The 21,680-nt window shown below is 45.0% G+C and overlaps 1 protein-coding gene and 1 pseudogene across 1 annotated transcript in view; one reads left to right on the forward strand and one right to left on the reverse strand.

Moving 5' to 3' along the window:
- KPNA5 (karyopherin subunit alpha 5) overlaps positions 1-21,680 on the forward strand; it is a 116,409-nt gene that overhangs the window by 2,989 nt on the left and 91,740 nt on the right. The gene's annotated exons all lie outside the window — the stretch shown is intronic.
- On the reverse strand, positions 379-20,118 carry LOC142827523 (amine sulfotransferase-like; annotated as a pseudogene).

Genomic DNA, 21,680 nt, shown 5'->3' on the forward strand with positions numbered 1-21,680 from the left:
ACACCCTTAGGCTACATCTACACTGGCCCCTTCTTCAGAAGGGGCATGCTAATTTCTAACTTGGGAATAGGGAAATCCGCGGGGGATTTAAATATCCCCCGGGGGATTTAAATAAACATGGCCGCCGCTTTTTTTCCGGCTTGGGGAAAAGCCGGGAAAAAAAGCATCTAGACTGGCGCGATCCTCCGGAATAAAGCCCTTTTCCGGAGGATCACTTTGAAGTAGGAATAAGAGATCCTCCGGAAAAGGGCTTTATTCCGGAGGATCGCGCCAGTCTAGATGCTTTTTTTCCAGCTTTTCCCCAAGCCGGAAAAAAAGCGGCGGCCATGTTTATTTAAATCCCGCGGGGGATATTTAAATCCCCCGCAGATTTCCCTATTCCCAAGCTAGAAATTAGCATGCCCCTTCCGAAGAAGGGGCCAGTGTAGATGTAGCCTTATTTTGTAACATCATGACCACAGATCACAATGGTAATGTCATAAATTTATTCCCTATTTTTACTTCAGCATAACTCAGCTTTTCCAATGGAATCCCATTCTATACTGGTTTCCCCCCAAAATTGAACTCACTGGCACTTCTACGGGGCTTACTCAAAAATGAAGTGTGCTATAAGCACAGTGTGTCTTGGCTTTTTTGGTAATGGTTTAAAAAACATTTTTTGGTGATTTAAATCAATCCACCCTGAATTAAATGCCCTTTACAGTATTAATTGGATGTGGTATTGTTTCTGAGGAGCTCAGTATTGGGGGAAGATCAGGTTTGCAGGACAGCTGGGACAGAATGGGGCACCTTTCCTTAGAACTGGGTTATCAGTGATGTGCAAACATGTTAGAGGTACACAATTTTGCAGGTTTCTAATCTTTAATTCCACAGCACAATGGATTTTTATGAACACCTGTGACAAAGGTGTGTTTTCATTCCCCGGTGCGCATTGTCACCTGTCTCCAACTGGAGCCCACACTAAAGATCTTCATTAATATCCCAGATGAACTTGAAAGGCAGCTCTTGAATTTTTCCCTTAAACAAGCTGTCAAATCTTTCACTCTGCGCCACAGTCATTGTATTCTTCCAGTCTCCAATGGTCCCTGGGGCAGGCGACACAGACTTTGAATTGGGGATTAGAGGTCACTTGCAGATTTTATTATAATCTGAATATCACTTGTGCAGGTAAGAGACTATGACTACTGCTGGTTGGGTTCAATTCCTTTTCTCCCCAGACAGGCCCTTCCTCTCTTATTTCCCAAGAACATAGCTCTCTAGGGCTTTGGAGATACATGTATAAACCTTGAGGGCTGGATAAATACAGTAACACCCCCCCTCTCGATTTTTTTTCTGACTGGAGTCACACACCTCCTCTCTGACCTGCTCTTTCTAAATAATTTCACTAATTCTGCTTTATATACCGGTAGTTTTATACAACTCAGTTTTTAACATGTAGTATTGATTTATGTTACTGCAAATTTTAGAAGAAAAATTACTAAATAAGCTGTTTCAAAATAGATTCAAAATAAGATACACAATTTACATAGTGTAAATTGCGTATATTATTTTGAGTTCAGGGTGTTGTGTAGACGCACCATTAGATCTTATTTGTTTGGTTAATTCCGTGCTCTAAATTATTCTTAGAAACTGAAGAGACAAATCAGTTCCAGTACCCCCATTTGTGAAGCTTCAAAGAAGCACTACACAGAACTGCTTTCCGTTTTCTTCTAATTGTTGAAGCAAATGCCTCACTCAGTTTACGCAGCTAAACAGACAGTTTTATTGCCCAATAAAAGCAAAGTGAGCCAAACGTGGTCTCAGCAAAGCCGGGCCCAGTAAGGCTGCCTAATACAATCTTTATACCCTTAACCAAACAGTCTGACGTCAGGGCATCCAATTACAGAAATAATCAATTAAACTAGGAAAAACAAAGCCTTATCAACAAGATGGCCGACAGGTACGAGGGAGTACCTCTCCTCTCTGAACCAGCCCAATTAACACATTCCAATAGCACATCTGTCTTGGCCTGGCGCATGGGGTGATAGAAAGTTCACTATGGCCTACGTGCAAAGACAAAAAGCTGAAATGGTTTCTGTTATACAAGATGGCTTCTAGCTAAACATAAAATAGCTTCTACAACTCCCCCCTTTTAGAATTTAAAAGGCTAACCATGAAACCGTTTTACATCTCCATTTTCATCAAAGCCTTTATATACATTTCTTGTTCCTCTCTCTGCTCATCATATTTTAACATCATTACTTCCACATTCCCTTTAGTGAGGGTCTGTCCCTTGTTTTCTAGAATACAAGAAATACAGCATTTGATTAGCAAGAAACAAAAATAAGCACAAAAGAATATAGCCAATATTAAAACTACACCTTGCAAAATCCAAGTTCCCACATGTCCAAACCAGCCTCCTAACCAATCCCAGAGGGTCCCCCTGCCTTAAGCGTTCCACAGTTTTTTCAATCTCTGAGGCATCTTCCTCCACTTCTTTGCTGGTGTCAGTGATATACACACAGCATTCCTTTCCCACTAAGGCACAAACCCCACCCTTACTAGCTAGGCCATAATCTAGGGCCATCCGGTTCTGGAGAACCATTTGTCTCACTTCTCCTAGTTCCATATTAATGGCAAGGAGAGCTTTGGTTGTGGCATTAGCTACTTTCTCGAAAGCTACTTCCAGCCTCCGAATTTCTCTTACTGCATAGGCCACACCCAATCCTGGAAACACAATTCCCCAAAACCGCTGTGTTTCTGTTATCTCTCAGTAGTTTCGGATTCTACTCCCAGGGAAATAGTTAGTGATTCGAATGGCTGGGAAGGCTACTCCAATGTAGCAGGTTCCACTCCAACCCTTGGGCAGTGTTTTGTATGCTCGGCGACCACATATAAAGTAATGGCCAACCTTTGCTGTTAAGGTCCTTTGGCATTGGGGGTTCATCATCCATTGCAAATAGTACCCATTGATTCCAAAGTCATAAGGGCCTTTGTTATTTTCCCAGGTGTTATTTCTGTTCCATATTCCATTCAGGACAATGTTTACCTCACACCTGCTTTTCCCCACTCGGGCTCCTGTACCATTACATGTCCAGCAGTATTTTCCAGCTGGTGTCAGAGCTAGGTGGATGTACCCTGTGCTAGTAAACCCTTTATCCTGCCAGGTATCATTTGGCTTTAGCTCATTAAACAGTGTGCCATTCATTTGAGTGTTGTTCAGTGGAACTTGAATCAGTGGGATGCCTCCTTCTGAATGTACAGGACTGTGAGCACATATCCAGCAACCCGTGGAATTAAATTCTTGGGAAACTTGGTTCATTAAAAGCATAAACACATTTGAACCATATAGGTTATAACTACTAGGTATTAAAAACAAGACTAAGCATAAGCTCAACATGAATTGTTTTTCCATCCTCATGCTGGCTGTTCTTCAGGACTACGTAGATTGCTTCACCTATCGCTGGCAGGTCCTTCTGGGCCGCAGCTGGTACCTTGGCCTCGGTCTTTCAGGATCGTCTGCTTCAGGGCTTGGATTGCTGGTACCAAGCCTGCACTGATCCTCGTCTGCTTCTGGACCTGGGTCTCCGGTACCAGGACTGTGGTGCTCCTTGTTGGGGCCAACTTCTGTAGGGGCCAGGACGGGTTTGCAGTGGGATGCGTGAATCCAGGTGGGCAATCCTTCGCATTTTACAGCAGTATGGGTGGTCAGAAGGACTTGTTAGGGACCCTTCCACCTGGGTTCCAGGGCAGTCTTTCGCTGGTGAACTTTCACGCAAACCCAGTCTCCTGGTTGTAGTTTATGGCACGGCTCAGTCGGGGCCTCTTGGAAGGCGTCCTTAACCTGTGAATGATAGGACTGTACACACCTCATAAGTTCCTGACAATACTTGACTATACTTCCTTTAATGAGTATGGCATCAGCCAGGTTAATGTCTGGGCTGCTTAACAGTCTCATAGGTTGGCCACATGCAATCTCATGTGGACTGAGTCCAGTTTTCCGATTAGGAGTGGCTCTCATGATCATTAGGGCAATCGGGAGTGCTTCTACCCATGTTAAACCAGAGTCCTCACATATCTTAGCAAGTTTGTTCTTTAAATCCCGTTACGTCTCTCTACTGCTCCTGCGCTCTCCGGGTGTCGCGGGCAGTGCAGTGCTTGTCTGATAGAGTAGTACTTTGTCAGTTTTTGAACAATTTGTCCAGTAAAGTGGGTACCTCTATCACTGGAGATCACCAGGGGTATTCCCCATGATGGGATGTAATGATTTAGAAGTTTCTTAGCTACTGTGATGGCATCCGCTTTCCTGCAGGGATAAGCTTCTACCCATCCCGAAAACAAACAAACAATAACCAGCACATATTCAACGATTGACATTTAGGCAATTGAATAAAGTCCATTTGTAAATTCAGAAATGGTCCTAAAGGCGGAGGTCTGGTTGCCGGAACTGTCTTTACAGGTTTACCCACGTTGTGGGCTTGGCAGACAGGGCAAGCCAGACAGTAATCTTTTGCTGCTTGGGAGAATTTGGGAGCAAACCAATTTTGCTTTAGGATTGCCACCATCCCCCCTTTGCCAACGTGCGACACTCCATGGAGCACGGAGGCAAGGTGAGGTAGCAAGACCACTGGGGCAACAATGCGGCCGTCAGAGCTGCGCCACAAATGATCTGGGTGCAAGGTGCACCCTGCCAGACTCCACTCCTGCTTTTCTGATTCTGGGGCTTGGTCCTGCAGGAGGGCCAATTCTGACAGAGATGGCAAAGGAGCTGGCGATGGTGGGAGAGAAGGGTACAATACTTCAGCCCGAGGAGGACATAGGGCGGCTGCCTTAGCAGCCCAATCGGCCATGTCATTTCCTAATGCAACTTCATTAGAGGAAGAGGAATGAGCTACACGCTTAACAATAGCAAGAGCCGAAGGTAAAAGTACTGCATCAAGTAAAGCGGCTACATAAAGCCAATTCTTTATAGAGTGGCCAGAGGAAGTAAGGAAACCTCGCTGCTTCCAGAGCGTACCAAAACCATGAACTATGCCAAAAGCATACCGGGAGTCAGTGTAGATAGTAGCAGACGCTCCTGCGGCAATGTGACAAGCCCTTGTTAGAGCTATTGATTCCACCACCTGTGCGGAAGAAACAGCAGGTAGAGGAGCAGATTCTATGACATCCCAGACAGTACAAACTGCATAGCCTGCTACTAAAACTCCACTAGAATTATAAAAGCAAGAACCGTCTGTATACAGTATAAAATCAGGGTTATCTAAAGGCATTTCAGACAGGTCTGGTCTTGGAGAGGTGACGGCTTGCACAACTTGCAAACAGTCATGTGGCTCCCCCTCATGGGGTGCAGGGAGCAGTGTAGCGGGATTTAAAGAGTCACAGCGAATTACAGAGACATTGGGAGAAGCAAAGAGAAGCCGTTCATATTTAACAAGACGGGCATTAGAAAGGTGCTGGGTTTTCCCTTTCAAAAGTAATGCTGACACCGAATGAGGAACAGCCAGTGTTAATGGAGATTGTAAAACCAAAGGTTCTGCTTGCTCTAAAATCCGTGCTGCCGCTGCAATTGCACAGAGGCACGGTGGAAATGAGGCTGCAACGGGGTCAAGATAGGTGCTGTAATAAGCGAGAGGGCGGTATTTATCACCATGTTTCTGCACTAGTACACCTAAAGCACATTCTTCTTTTTCATGACAGAGCAAAGTGAAATGACAGGAGTAATCGGGCAAGCCCAGAGCTGGAGCAGAAGCTAGTGTTTGTTTCAGAGACAAGAAAGCAGTGTCTTGCTGAGATACCCATGGTATAGGGGAAGGGGTTGCATTACAGGTGAGCTCCTGGAGCGGTTTGGCTAGCTGAGAAAAGTTAGGAATCCATTGTCTGCAGTAGCCAGCCATACCGAGGAAAGAGCGGACTTGGGAGGGGGTAGTGGGTGTAGGGGCAGAAAGGATTGCCTGGATTCTATCAGCAGAGAGGTGACGGCTGCCTGCCGAGAGGTCATGGCCCAAATACCGAACCGTGGGCTTGCAGAGCTGAAGTTTTTGTTTAGACACTTTATGACCCGTATTAGCTAAAGCAGTGAGAAGTACAACAGAATCTAATCTGCAGGCTTCAAAGGAAGCGCTACAAAGAAGCAAATCATCTACATATTGAATAAGAGTAGAGCCAGAAGGGAATGTAATGTCAGAGAGATCCTGCCGTAGAATTTGTGAAAAGTAGGTGGGAGAATCTCTAAACCCTTGTGGCAGAACGGTCCAACAGTATTGCTGTCCTTTATAAGTAAAAGCAGTAAGATATTGGCAATCAGGGTGGAGGGGAACACTGAAAAAGGCGGAGGAGAGATCAACGACAGCAAAATGGGTGGAATCAGGTGGGATAGAGAAGAGAATAGTGGTCGGGTTAGGCACAACAGGAAATTGAGAAATGACAATAGCGTTAATAGCTCGAAGGTCCTGGATGAAACGATAGGTGTCCCTTCCTGGTTTCTTTATAGGCAGTATAGGAGTATTACACTCACTTGTACAGCGAACAAGAACACCTTGTGCCAGAAATAACAGGCTGAATTCCTGCCTCAGCTGCAGGATTCAGTGGGTATTGGGTAATACGGGGCAGACGCTTAGTTTTGTCAACAGAAATGTAAACGGGATCTACTGATATCCTGCCTACTTCGTTTGGGGTGGTGGCCCACAAACAGTTGGGGACCTGGGACAAAAGATCAGCATCCGAATCAGGAATTAAGGGAAATAGTTCAGTGTCAGGACCCTGCAGCAGGTCCTCCACCTCTGTCGGGTCTGTGCAGGCACTTCAAGATAAACCCCATCAGGAGTACAGAAAATAGTGCAATGTAATCTGCACAATAAATCTCTTCCTAATAGATTCACAGGGGAAGTAGGACTTAGGAGAAAGGAATGATGTTCAGAAATAGGTCCTAGTACAAGAGGCACGGGTTTAGAAACAGGATGAGGCACGACTTGATTAGAAATGCCAACTGCATTAACAACCTGGTTAGAAATAGGAATAGAGAAAGAAGACGCTTGGAGAGTGGACCTGCTAGCACCTATGTCCACTAAAACCTGGGTGTTTTGTCCAGCAACCTGGCAAGTGAGGGTGCCATCAGAATTTAGGGGAATAAGCGGAGATAAAAGGGTGAAGTTGCAATCCTCCTCTGGGCACCCCTATTGACTCTCAGCCATTGCTAAAGTAAACTGACCCTGCAGGGGTCTGAAAACTACAGGCTCTGGCTGCATGGGGCGGTTTGGGCACTGACTTTTCCAGTGTCCTGGCTGTTTGCAATAGTGACAAATGTTTGCATTTATCCTGGGGTTGCCACGGCCGGCAGAATTTCCAGACCAGGGTGAGCCCCGTGACTGTCATTCTATGGGACACCCCCGACCCCTGCCTGTTTTAGTAGGCAGTGATTGCAGAACCATAAGCTTAGGTTCTTTGTCCTGCTTAGCCTTTATACACTGTCTGCAGTGGTTTGCCACTGTCAGAAGCTCCTCTAAGGGTTTAGTTTCCCAGCCAAGGGTTATCTGTTTTAACAGGGTCTGGATAGCTGGATCCAGTCCAGTAACAAAAGCGGCACCCAGCGCCTGCTTGGCAGTGTCAGCTGGGTTTTCAATGCCAGAGTGCCTTTCAAACACTTTAGTAAGCCTTTCTAAGTAGGCACCTGGTGATTCATTTTCTTCCTGTTTGCAGGTGCTAATTTTAACCCAATTCGGAAGTTTGGGAAAGACTTGAAGGATACTATCAAGCAGTCCATTTCTAGCTCGGGTGAGAGCCTCTTTATTAGCTGCTAAATCTGGGTCTCCTGAAATAGGTCCAGGTGGCCAGCCTGCCTTCTTTAAAATCTTTTTACGCTTATCATCAGGCAGAATCACCCTCAAAAGCAGATCGAGGTCTTGCCAGTTAGGATCATAAGACCGTATTACTAGTGCCAGTTCTGCTTTAAATTTTACCGGGTCCTCTTCTACTGAGGGAAAATCTTTGGCCATGGCGTGTAATTCAGTTTTGGTCCATGGTTGGTAAACCCACATACGCCCTCCTTCTGGGTTTGGGACTTCCCGTAAAGGATAAGCGGCGACGGGGCTATTATTCCCCGTCTCAATACGTGCCACTGATCGTTGTCCTTTAGGAGTTGCTGGCTGGAGGAGAATAGTGCTTCCCCCAGAAATCTTATATGTAGTTGGGAACACCCCTGTTCCTTGTTTTTCCTTCTCAGTCACAGCCTGGCTTCCTGAAGCTACTTGGGGCTCGGGAGCTGGAGGTGGGGCTGGGAATGGCGGGGGATTCCACGCGGGGCACAGGACATCATTCATGTCATCCTGTGAATCGGGGTTTGGGAGACAAGGATACAATTGCCCAATAGGTGGTGCACTAGGCTTAGTTATCACTGCTTTTGATTGAGTGCCAGCCTCTTTCAGCAGTTTAATCTGTGTTTGCAGTTTTTCCTGAGTATCTTTCAAGCTTCTTAATTGAGATTCTTTCTGCCTTTTAAAAGTTTCTTCATACCATGGTAGATAGGCAGACCATTGCAGATCGGGAGTTTTCGCTCCACGACCCTCAAGAGCCTCCCTTAAATGTAAAATTTTGGTTACATGAAAAGTTCCTTTCAATGGGAATTGCAATTTTGGGTCATTTTGAGTATACAAATTCCACTTATCTAGAAACTTGCAAGTATTTTTCCCATAGTGGGTATACATAAAGAAAGCCGTACTGTCCTTAGAAGGCACTGGAATTCCTGTAGACCTACCCCCATTTTCTGCGCGCACTTAATTCTGTAAGACACCGAACCAAAATCTGCCTGCTTACACCATATTCTGCAAGTCATCGATTCAGAATCCGCCTGCTCGCTCTGCAAGTCACCAAATCAGGATCCGCCTGCTTGCTCTGCGAATCACCGAATCAGGATCCGCCTGCTCGCTCTGCGAGTCACCGAATCAGGATCCGCCTGCTCGCTCTGCGAGTCACCGAATCAGGATCTGCCTGCTCGCTCTGCGAGTCACCGAATCAAGAAATCACCTGCTCGCACTGGTCTCCCCCCTTTTTGTTGCGAGGCACTGGACTCAAGGTCTACCTGGCTTGCAGAGGTTTCCAGCACCTTCCCCAGCCCGGCAGAACACCACGTCCTGGCGCCTGGACACAGCCTGGCAGAATGGGGCACTATGGCCTGGGGTTAGCCTCAGAGGTCAGTACTTCGCCCACAAATAACAGAGAGAGACAACAAAGTTTCCCCACAGTTCCGTGTGCAGAGAGAGAGTAATGGCACCACACCAGCTTTTAGCGTCTGAACACAGAGGGTCCAGCGCATGGCTGCCTCACAAGAGACACCGGTGTGCCCTTTTGGAACTGTGACATATAAGACAGGCCTAATAGACAAAGACAGACACAGACAGACAAAAATGTTAGCTGCTCCACAAAATTGAATTCCGTAGCTCCCCTTACTCCGATGGCCGGCCGTCACTCCAAATCCCAAGCCCTCACTAGGAGATTTCGTAACAGGTATCTCCTTACCTTTTATTGAGCGCTCTGAGAGGTTTGGAAGTGGAGTGCCGGTCCATCCATATGGGCAAGTGGCGCGTTAGGAATCTCGGTGGAACCTCCAAATTGTCGAAGCAAACGCCTCACTCAGTTTACGCGGCTAAACAGACAGTTTTATTGGCCAATAAAAGCAAAGTGAGCCAAACGTGGTCTCAGCAAAGTCGGACCCAGTAGGGCTGCCTAATACAATCAATCCTAGTATCTTTATACCCTTAACCAAACAGTCTGACGTCAGGGCATCCAATTACAGAAATAATCAATTAAACTAGGAAAAACAAAGCCTTATCAACAAGATGGCCGACAGGTACGAGGGAGTACCTCTCCTCTCTGAACCAGCCCAATTAACACATTCCAATAGCACATCTGTCTTGGCCTGGCGCATGGGGTGATAGAAAGTTCACTATGGCCTACGTGCAAAGACAAAAAGCTGAAATGGTTTCTGTTATACAAGATGGCTTCTAGCTAAACATAAAATAGCTTCTACATAATGTTCACGTATTATTAATTTCTTGAAGAAGATCTTTCCTTTCATGGGTGGCATGACATGAATTTTACCTTCTAAAAGGGCTTATTGACAATTTTCATTTGTTGAGATACTGACAGTTTTATCATTGAACTTATTCACCAGTTTGTTTTTTGTTGGGTTTTTTTTATTGAAATTTACAAGTCTCGCCTAACTACACGCGGCAGTTCGAAATAAATCCCTAGTTTGAATTACCTGTTAAACCTCATTCCAGGAGGAATAACAGGTAGTTTGAACTAGGGCTTTATTTCGAGCTATCGGGTCTCTGCCATGTGTAGACGCGGGTGGTTAGTCCGGACTTGTAAATTTCAAAAATGGCGACCGGCCAGGAAGATGCAAATCAAGCACGGGATATTTAAATTCCGGGCTTGTTTTGCAATTTCAAATGCCTACATTAGCCTCCCTAGTTCGAACTAGAGGGCTAGTGTAGACATACCCTTAGAAAATAACAGTCTAGGGCTGTGTTTAGAGACTATACATCTATGTCAACAGAGTGATGTAGATTAGGCATGTAGAACTTGCTAATGAAGCAGGGATTTAAAAATCCTGTGCTGCATTAGCGTAAACATGGCCACTACTTTTTTCTAAATGGATCTTTTTAAAAAAAAAAAAAAAAAAAAAGGCAGTCTAGATTTTTCGAAAATAAACCCTTTTTCAACAGATCCTGTATACCTCAAAACATGAGGTTTACAGGATCTTTCAAAAAAGGGTTTATTTTGGAGAGATCCGCGTCTAGACTGCCGGGGGGGGTTTCAAAAAAGCTCTGTTTAAAAAAAAAAAAGTGTCAGCCATGTTTATGCTAATGAAGCATGGGATATTTAAATCCCTGCTCATTAGCAATTTCGACGTGCCTAATCTACATCTCTCTCTCGACAGAGAGGTGTTGTCTAGACACAGCCTTAGTGCCCTAAAGCCAGTTATTTCCCAAGCACAGAAAGTTGTGATTGGAAGTCCTCGGTGGATAGCCTCAACATGACCTATGCCAGGATGAGGAAGATTATATTGATTAGACTTGGCTGCTCCTGTGTTACTTTTGCGAAGAAAATGTCCTTTGCCTCGTTCCTGGAGACTTTCTGGTATGTTTTCATAATTTGCCCTGGCGTCCCTTTTCATGTTATCAAATGAAGCATTTTCCACAACTGTGTCCAGCTCTTTTTCAGTTAGCTACTTTCCTAAGAATTTGCAGATTTTCAGCACAGCGCCTCTGAGATCCTGAAATGAACATTATTTTGAAGTAAGTTTTCTAACTTGGAAAATAAAAGAACTAACTGAATAAAATGATGGCGTAAAGGCTAATGGGATACTTAAACAAACAGTGTGCAATGAAGCATAAGGATAGTGCATAGAGCATTGAAGAATAAAGGTGACTTCCAGGGGCGGACTGACAATCAAAATAGGCCCGGGAAATGGGTTGGGAATGGTCCATTTTTTCACGATTCCCATTAGCCACACCCCTGATCCTGTTAGCCACGCCCCTAACCCCCATTAGCCACACCCCCTGACTCCCATTAGCCAGGCCTCTGGAGGTAATACACTCTGGGCAAGATGGACACATGACCAGAAGTAAAAGGTGTCATGTGACCCCTCTCTAAGGACTTTTCCCACCATCCTCCTACCAGTAGGGATTAGTTTGGCCCCCAGCAAACCCCCCTCATGCAACTATGCTGTAATTGTATTAACCTTTTCTCTCTGCTGTGATGTCTCCTCCCCTTGCTCCATTAGCTCCCCTAGTGCCTGCTGCCCCCAACCCCTCTCCCTCCTCTGCTGTCCCGACTCCTGCCCTTCTCACTACCCTCAGCCCTCCTGCAATCTGCCCCCCTCCACCAGCCCTTTTCTGCCCCCTCTACCCACTCCTCCAGTAGCCCCACTCTCTGATCATGTGAGGTACCCTTTTTCATTCCGTTTCTTAACACCTCCGTCTACATACCTGCCCTGCCTCTTTCCTCTGATGCTGGTCCCTCCCCTTCAGGTGTCTGCCCTTTTGCTTCACCCCCAGAATCCCCTGGCACCTGCACCTTCCCTTATCCCTACACCCTACTGACTGGTGCCTCCCCCTTCCCTCACTGCCCCTGTCCCCTTTGCCTTCTTTTTCCCTGATGCCCACCCCTCACCACCCTCTGCCCTCATGCTTCTGTGCCCTCACACAACTTGCTCCATCCCTGCATTCCTCATGCCCACCCCTTCTTTCAAGCCTTCTCCCAGCACCCCCTGTTGCATAAAAAAGCCTCCACCTGAGCTCACTAGATTTATATACATGGATAGTCTAAAGCTACACCAAACTGTAAGGTCTAAGGTTTTAAACTGCAATGTATTGTGATCCTTGTTAATCTTTGCAATCTGTGTAACTCTCAAAGGGTATGTCTACACTACCGTCCTAATTCAAACTAGGAGGGTAATGTAGGCATACCGCACTTGCAAATGAAGCCCGGGATTTGAATTTCCCGGGCTTCATTTGCATAAGCCAGGCGCTGCCATTTTTAAATCCCGGCTGGTTCGAACCCCGTGCCGCGCGGCTACACGCGGCACGGGGTTCAAACCAGCCGGGATTTAAAAATGGTGGCGCCCGGCTTATGCAAATGAAGCCCGGGAAATTCAAATCCCGGGCTTCATTTGCAAGTGCGGTATGCCTACATTACTCTCCTAGTTCGAATTAGGAGGGTAGTATAGACATACCCAAACTTACTGTAAACTGCTACTTTGTAATCTTTGGAACATGCAGCCACCTTGCTTGTAACTTTCCCTAAGCTGCATTCTCCCCTGAGTGAATGGAGAGAGAGTGTGAGTGTGAGTGTGTTTGAAGAAGGCTTGGAACAATAGACCACATGGCAATGAGTCATCAAACAGTCTGGGCATGCTCTCTGCTGGATAAAGGGAGGTCTGGGCATGCTCCCTGATGACAAGGTGAATGAGTCACAGGAGCCATTCAGACACTCTATCAAGAGAAGGAGCACATGTGAGACTCTCTCTTTTTCTTTCCACTGATCCCGAGAAGCTCCTCTCCAGTGTCTCTCTCTCCTGACCAGCTTCTCCAGCCATGATGAGCAGACAAACCCTCCAGGATCCACATGCCTTGACTCCTTCTGCAACCTGTATGTCTGTGTAAGTGTGTGATTGCCTGAGGGCAGGAATGAATGGGTGTGAATGAATGGAGGTGTGTGTGCTTGCTTGCTTATCTGTGTCTGTGTGTAAGAGAGAGTTCTGACTTCCTTATCTTAAACCTTTGGTGGCTGCTTTCTCCTCTTTAGTTTTACCTAGTGGAAATAAACCCATACTAGTGTAACCCTGGGTGGTCTCTAGTGAGAATATTTTTGGGGTAACACCCCCCAACCCCCAATTCCCTTATCCTCTCCTCTCCCAGCATCACCCGTCTCCCACTGACACCTCCCCTCCTTCCCTTTCCCTCATTGTCTCCCCTATACCCTGTCTCTTAGTGCCTTCCCCTTTCTTCTCCTGACCTAACCCCCTCCCCTCAGCACAAGCCTTTTCCTCTCCCACCCACCTTCTGCCTTCCAGTTTGCGGGGCCGGAGCCGGGCTCTAGCCCACGTGCTGGACCGTGTAGTGCAATGCTGGGCTGTGCAGTTTTAAAGTCCCAGGCCATGATGTCACGCCATACCTGGGTGTCTTCCCTCCCAGCTGTTGAGGGGCATGTCAGGATGCTGCGCATGCGCTCTCTCGGCGCTACGGTGCCCAGTAGAAGGACGGCACCGGGGAATTTAAAGTGCGGGGCTGCAGCGCCCCGTCACAATCCCTCTCCTCCTCCAGCAGCCCTAGCCGGCCCTTCGGCGGACGGCCCACAGGGAAATTCCAGGTGTCTCGCCTGGCCAGTCCGCCTCTGGTGACTTCTTTGTTGGGACCTTCTATCTTACTACACAATTTCATAAGTAAGATTGTAATGCACTATGGGCATGACTACTCTACAGAGACCATTGAACCTGCTACTGTCGATCTTCCAGTGTTAGAATTAAGTGATCTAATGAAGACCTGCTAATTTGAACTGAGGGGGCACTCCCATCCATGCCAGTAACTCTGCTTCCACAAGGAGTAAGGGAAGTTGAAAGGAGAGTATTCTCCCTTAGGTTTCTGCGGTGTGGACAGCACCAAAAGCTGAGTTAAGGAAATTCATCTTCAGCCATGCAATTAAGTAGCTGAAGTTGTGTATCTTAATTTGACCTCATCCTGTAGTGTAGACATACCCATATATATAGGTGTCTAAAGCAGCATTAAAATTTGACAGATGAATAGCAAGCAAAGCATTGCAAATTGGAAGTAGGTGAGACCTGTTATGATACAGTGAACCAGGCATTTACCTGCTATTGAATGTCAAACTGAGTTAAGCATTTCACCCAATTATTCTGATTCTTCCCCTCTTGCATTGAGACATACTTTTACAATGACACTCACTGAAATCACTGAGGTCAACGTACCTTCCTCTGTGCAATCAATGAAACGTCTCACAGAGTAAAGTACAACTCAATGTGAGTAAGGGTGGTAAAATCAGAGAGAACAAGGGAGGCATTTCTTTACTGTTTATCTGAGCTATGAAGTGATTGACTGGTCTCACCTTCTTCATCTCCTCAAAGGTAAGGAAGAGAATGTTGAAGTCATCCCTGTGGGTGAACCAGCCTTCGATGTGATCCAACCATGAGCCAGGAGACGCTTGGGAAGGAGAATATGGAAATAAAAGTTAATGATCTCAAACAGAAAAGCCATTCAATTATTTCCATGTTTACATCCCAGAATGCTCATAGGGAGAGTTGACTGTGCAGAATCGAGGGAGCATAGGTTCTTCTTTCAGCTTTTTTCCCCTTCTGCTGCTAAGGGGATATTTGGGCTCATTGAGATGTTATTCCAGGTCTGTTCTTATTCACAACATTTTCCTAGTTTATGTTCACCTTAAACATGAGATGCAGATCATTCCACGTCCATCTTCTAATCTGGGAATACCAGATCACTTTTGTTTTATTCAAACGCAGAGACAGACAGTTACATGTTGACTAATAAAGGTTATACTTTTACCTCTAGAACCCACTGGCACCACAGAATTGTACTCTTACCTGGCACAACATATTTCCATGTTTATGTTCTGATTAATTACTTATAGATCATATTTTAATTGTTTTTGATAGATTAATGACCCTAAACCTAGAACCAAATTGATAGAATTCCTAAATCTTGATTTAAACATTGCCAATCCATCATGAGCCTTGGTAAATTGTTCCAGTGATTAATTAGGCTTTCAGTTAATAGTTAATAGTTTTGCCTTATTTCCAGTATAAATAAGTCAAGCTTCAACTGACAGTCACTGACTCTGTAAAATGGGTGCAGAAGATGATCCAGATGCCTTCCTTGGTACATTTGAGGAGGGCCATACCTCCAGACAAAGGAAACTCGTGGTAGTACTCAGGAGGCACACTGCCCCCATGATCCTGACAAAATTTTGATTGCTAAATGGGGTGCTCACTCATACTCCCTGCCTCTTCCTCTCAGTGGCCCTCCCTGAATCTCTCCCCCTTCAGGCACCAATTGCCTATAGCACCAGATGGGAAAGGGCAACTTGGTCCCTAAGGGTATGTCTACACTACCCCCCTAGTTCGAACTAGGGGGGTAATGTATGCATACCGAACTTGCTAAGGAAGCCCGGGATTTGAATTTCCCGGGCTTCATTAGCATAAAGCCGGCGCCGCCATTTTTAAAAGCCGGCTAGTGCGAACCCCGTGCCGCGCGGCTACACGCGGCACGGACTAGATAGTTCGGATTAGGCTTCCTAATCCGTTCCACGAGGCGTACAGATAGTTCGGATTAGAAGCCTAATCCGAACTATCTAGTCCGTGCCGCGTGTAGCCGCGCGGCACGGGGTTCGCACTAGCCGGCTTTTAAAAATGGCAGCGCCGGCTTTATGCTAATGAAGCCCGGGAAATTCAAATCCCGGGCTTCATTAGCAAGTTCGGTATGCATACATTACCCCCCTAGTTCGAACTAGGGGGGTAGTGTAGACATACCCTAAGGCTGTCTCCACTCTTGGCCGAAGAAGATCAAGTGGCAATAAATATCATTGAGTGAGTGGCAGTGTTCCCTCTAAGCTGAGTGGCAGCACAGATTCACAGGTGATTCATCAGTCCCGCCCAGTAAGGGACTCAGGGCTCTTTACACCCAGCTGACTGAGTGGGCAGAGCTGATTAATCACGTGTGAAGTTGTGCTGCTGGGCAGCTTAGAGGGAACTCTGGTGAGGAGCATTCCTAGAACTATGAGATGGTGAAGGCAGCCATCCTCAACCAGGTGGGACTGCAGGAGGAAAAAAGTTGCCAAAAGTTCAGATCGGCCTGATGGCCTGCAGCTGTACAGTCCTGGGCATTCACCGAAAGCTTGTGGATTGGGCCAGCCACTGGATGAGGCCCAATATGTGATCAGTGGGGGAAATAGTGGACACACTCATCCTAGAATAATTATTATGGGGCCTCTCCAAGAATATCTGAGTCTGGGTCAGATGCCACCAGCCCACGACGGCCAAAGCAGAGAAGTTAACCAAGAAATACAAGTCCCCCAGACAGAGAGGGCTTATACTCTGAGAACAATGTCTTGGGGAGGAAGCCAAAGGAATCTGTTCCAAGGAAAGGCCTGGAGTGGGAGGAGGAACCCTGATGAACACCCAGTAGTCCCAGCATGATGGTTTCCTGGCAGTGTGGGCTGGTAGGACACAAAAACAAGATTGCCTGGATATGGAATGCAAAGGGCCGAATCTTATGGCTAGTTTCATGCTGGAGGGTGGACAAAGGGATAGAGGCTGTCCAACATCCCAATGAGGATGGGGAGGAAACCCCTGAGGGGTCTAATAGACACTGCATCAGCCTGTTCACTCATTCATAGGGGACAGGTGAAACCTCATAAGTGAAGGTGAAATGCATTGAAAATGTCATTGTTAGGGTTCGGACTGAACTCCCAGTTGTGGTACATTACGTGACTTGTCTTGATTGATGTGGTGAAGTATCCGTGCAGCTTTTCTACAATTCTTTTCACATAAAACCTCTATTGTGAACCATGGGTGTCAGTGCATTCAATGAAGCCTTGAAACCCTAGCTGTGACTGAGCACCAGGATTCTGACAAGCTCCACCTTCTATGTAATTTATCCACAGAGTTAGCTTATATGGGCTGTGGTCAGCAAGGAGGTGATGGCTCTTAAGCAGGAAATAACGCCTTACCTTTCCCAGCTAAAAACTTCTCCAGAAAACTGTTAAAATCTGATATTGTCTCAAGTTTGACAGCAAGCTTGGAAAAATGAAAATAGGAAACCACCACATCCTTAGGGTTTCTTGCAACATATATAACCTGCAAGGTAAAAGGAGTGACAATCTCAGACGTATTACATGGACACGATAAACCTAAAAATCTGAAGGTTTAATACTATTGCTATTCCTGCAAAGAACCCTTAAAATCTCTGCGTATGAGAAGGATTAAAATACGTGCTTGATACTACTGTTTATCCTGCTTTTAAATAAATGGTTCTTATGTGCCTTGCCATCACTTTCTGCACTGTTGGGGTCAATATTGTACTTCTTTAATTCCAAATCCTCTCCTGCACCTGTGTCCAGCTATCTGCAGATGATAGTACCATTGGCCTCTGGAATTCATCATTTTTGTAAGCACAGCAGTAAGTTTTCTTAGAAGTGGATCTTCAGTTTTTTAAATTATTTGTTTGGGTCATTTTCAGAGCAGGAAGGTAACTAAAATAATTACAAATTATGGAAAATGTAATAACAAAAATCACAAATATTAACATGGACTGCAGTTACAAGTGTACTACCTTAAAAGAACTGAAACTTGTTAATAAATGGATTAGATTTTGTTTTCCTTTTTATAAACAACCACTATCAAGTGAGTAACAGATGTGTATTTATGTGTAGTCTGTTTGATACATTATTTCAGTGAAAAAAGTATCCTCAGACTAGAATCCCAGTGAGCATGAATTTGCCCCTTTTTCATAAAATTGTGAAAAAAGCTATTTGTAGAGAATTGTAATGGCTATCGTGTTTAAAAAAATCAAGCTAAAATGCTTTGCTACCCACCTTAGCTAATTTCTCCTACAGTTTGGATCTGACGATTTCTAAGCCAGAGGGCGATGCACACTGAGAAAAGAAAGTCAGAAGTCAGGAAGAGAAATCTCTCCCTCCCCTTCCAAATGTTCTTAACAGTGCAAAAATCTACATGAGCCTAGTAAAATACACGTAAGCAAGATTTTCCTATGTCTATATTTAAAACTGCTTTGTGCAGCATAAGAGATGTTGTTCCACTGATTTTTACTGTAGTCGTAGGGAGTTTTTCTGCTCGGGAGACAGAGGCTGAACAATAATGCAATTCAGGAGGAAAATACCTACGCATTGAGAGTTTCACTGATGGAGCTCATGCACAGCAGGATTCTGTTCTCTGCATCTGCTCCCCTTATTGGAGTGTTACTGCAACCGAGATAAAGAAGCTGCAAAGAGGGTATCTCATGGAGAAGTGGGTGCACAGTAGCCCCTTTCATGGAATACATAGATGGAAATAGAAAAGATTGGCATTGCTCCCATGAGGCAATTCTCCCACTTCCTCAACCTTATGGAAGAGCGGCACTGCACACCTTCAGTGGGAAAGAGCTCAGTGTGAATTAATGACCATGGTGTAGCCTTCCTCGTGAGCTGCATCTTGCCCAGGCCAGCTCCCTTTCATTGGCAAGGAGTCTCATGATATTTCAAGATACAGGAGACATAAAACATGGATAAGAGCAGAGCTGACACTTTCATAGCTGCAAACACCACCACCACAAGAACCCCGCCATTTACATATAAAAGCAGACTATAATGATCATACCCATTGATGATGCTCTTTTGGGGTGAGCTATCATAATGCAAAAGGAGCTCTGTTTCTTGGCCCAGACAGCAAGCACAGCCCACGTACATTGGGCACAGACATCCTGAAATCTAGATAGAACTTCTTTTCCCCCTTTTCCTTTGGCAGGCTCTCAGGACATGGAATGGGGCTTTGGAGGAATGCGAACCCCATACGTATACAGGGAAGATATGCTTCTGTAGTGGTTGTTGTGGGGAGTGCTGACAGTCTGGCTCTGAGAATTCAGGCTGATTTACTATTTAAAGTCAGACGTTTTCCTGCATAATGTTAATTAAATCATGAAAACAGTATCACCTACTTTTCCTGTCCTGTTCCTGAGATCTCTTGGAACTAAATTGTGAGGCAGGTGAGTAGCAAAGAGCCGAGGTGATGGACGATTGACATAATCAACATTACGTAAGTTATACTCCAGCCATGGAACTCTGTCTATTAGACCTATATTTTCTGTTCCACCCCGATGGCCTTCATGATAAATCAGGCTCAAAATATTCTGAACCCACACAGTTCCTAGGAAAGGAAATAGCCTGATTTAAAAGAGTTTTCATGCTAATTTTGTTTTAATGTCATGTAATAATCTGCCATGATCACGATCTCATCCAAACGTTGTCTCAATCTACATTATTCATGAAATACATAGTTTGTATGAAAGGAACATTAGTGCAGCAGGGATGGAAATCCAAATAGCCTGATAGCTCTTGTTTAACACTAAATCCTACACAAGTTATCAATCTATCGATCTATCTATCTGATGGTCAATAACTAAAACTTTAAATATCTTTTACTTAGGGTATTCAGGCTCCCCATTGAAAAAACAATTATTAGAGATTTTTTTCTCCCTTCTACCATGCCTAAATGATATATTAGATTGACTCAAGCTGCAGCAGACTGGCAACTCTAAGACCATCTGTATGATCTCTCCTTCTCTCTGTGTGTCTGTGTGTATGAATGAAGGCATATACTGATTTTTAAAGTTGTATTTTGAATAAACATGCTGTATTGACTTTTCCCCTCAAAATATCCTGTGTGTATCTTATAAGCATAACAGCATAACTGGTTATTGCGTAATAAACAGTGGATTTACTGACACTATCCGATAGCACCCACTGTGCTGTTGTTCCATGTTACAATATTCTGTATACAATGGAGTACTGAATCTGTCTTTCTGACCTTCTTTCAGAAGATTGCTTCTGCTTCATTATAACTCTAAAGCTGTAAATAGATCTCAATCTGCAAAGGCTGGAATTGGTATTATTCAAGTTTTAAGAAAATATATCACTGTCATATCTGAGACCAAAAGATGAATAATCTGAGTTCACGTAGTTTGTAGTTCATCTTGAATACTGTATGACAAGATGGAGATCAAATGTGAATGGTTGGGAGATTGTGTTTAATTAATTTCAAGTCGAGATGGCTGTCTCAGTGAAATCTGGGGTTTTGTGTTCATGGGCAAATTCATTAGTATAAGCAGTCACACCATCTTCCCTTTCCATCAGCTTATTGTTCCCAAAATATTGCTGACATAAATGCTTAAACAAAGATGAATAAAAATAGTTATCTCTTACAAAAACAAACAGACATGCTTCATTATAATACAATGTTGTACATAGCTTTTGGCAATATTAGTCAAGTTCTAATACACTTTGCAGATTGTCTCTGAAGTGTTAAACTTCTACCACTGCTTAAACATGGGAATGAACTGAATAGACACTATCTTGCATTTAAATCGGATTACTATGGATGGAGCGTCCACCAGGGCAGCTGTGCTTTTATCTCTTTCCACTTCTTTTGAAAGAACTCCCTCTTCCCCATCCACACAAGCGTTTTTTCAAAAGAACTTGGAAAAAGGTTTCTTCCTCATAGAAAGAGGTTTACCATTGTCAGAAAAAGCCCTCCATTCTGTAGATTTTTTTTTCAAAGAATGCGATTTCGGTGTGTATGTTAAGTGAAGTTTTTTTGGAAAACAGCTGTAGTGGAGACATAGCCTCATTCTCTGTCAATCTCTCTCACTTAATTCCCTGTTTAATATGTTTCTCACTCTTTTTTTAGTAATAGAAGCTCAACAAAATAGGAGGAAGTCAGAGGAAGTTTATTTTCACTTCAGAGATTTCTTTGATCATTTTATTTTGACCATGTGATGGTGTGGTTGTTCTCCCCTTGTCCATAAGGAGTTAAGATATCCTTGGTTGAAGTCTGTGATGGGACCCAAAATAAAGAGGGCTAGCCAAAATAAATGAGGGCCTGGCTAGGAAGGCCCTATAAGAAGGGCTCCGGGAAAGGAGGAACATGTTCTTGCTCAAGCTGTGGAGCAGGAAGTATCTGGCTGCTTAATAGTCTGGGGAAGGTACATGAGACAGAGCAATGCTGAGGAAGGACAGGAAGAGCTGTGAAACTGTGGCCAAACAACATTGCAGGGTGAGGCCTTGCTGTCAAGACCTGGTGGCTACTAGGGCTGCAGGGAGGCACCAGGTCAGGAGAAGGCAGCAGTTCCACATCCCTTTGGTAATGATGAGTGGCCATTTCAAACTCGAGTGAGCCCCCGAAGCAGGGACTGATGGTGACTGGCAGAGGGTCACTGAGCCAAGGTGACTATACGAGGTTGGAGGGGAGAACATAAGAAAATAAGAACGGCCGTACTGGGTCAGACCAAAGCTCCATCTAGCCCAGTATCCTGTCTGCGACAGTGGCCAGCACCAGGTGCCCCAGAGAGGGTGGACCGAAGACAATGATCAAGCGATTCGTATCCTGCCATCCCTCTCCA

This window comes from Pelodiscus sinensis, chromosome 3 (genome assembly GCF_049634645.1).
Source record: "Pelodiscus sinensis isolate JC-2024 chromosome 3, ASM4963464v1, whole genome shotgun sequence".
Lineage (NCBI taxonomy): Eukaryota > Metazoa > Chordata > Testudines > Trionychidae > Pelodiscus > Pelodiscus sinensis.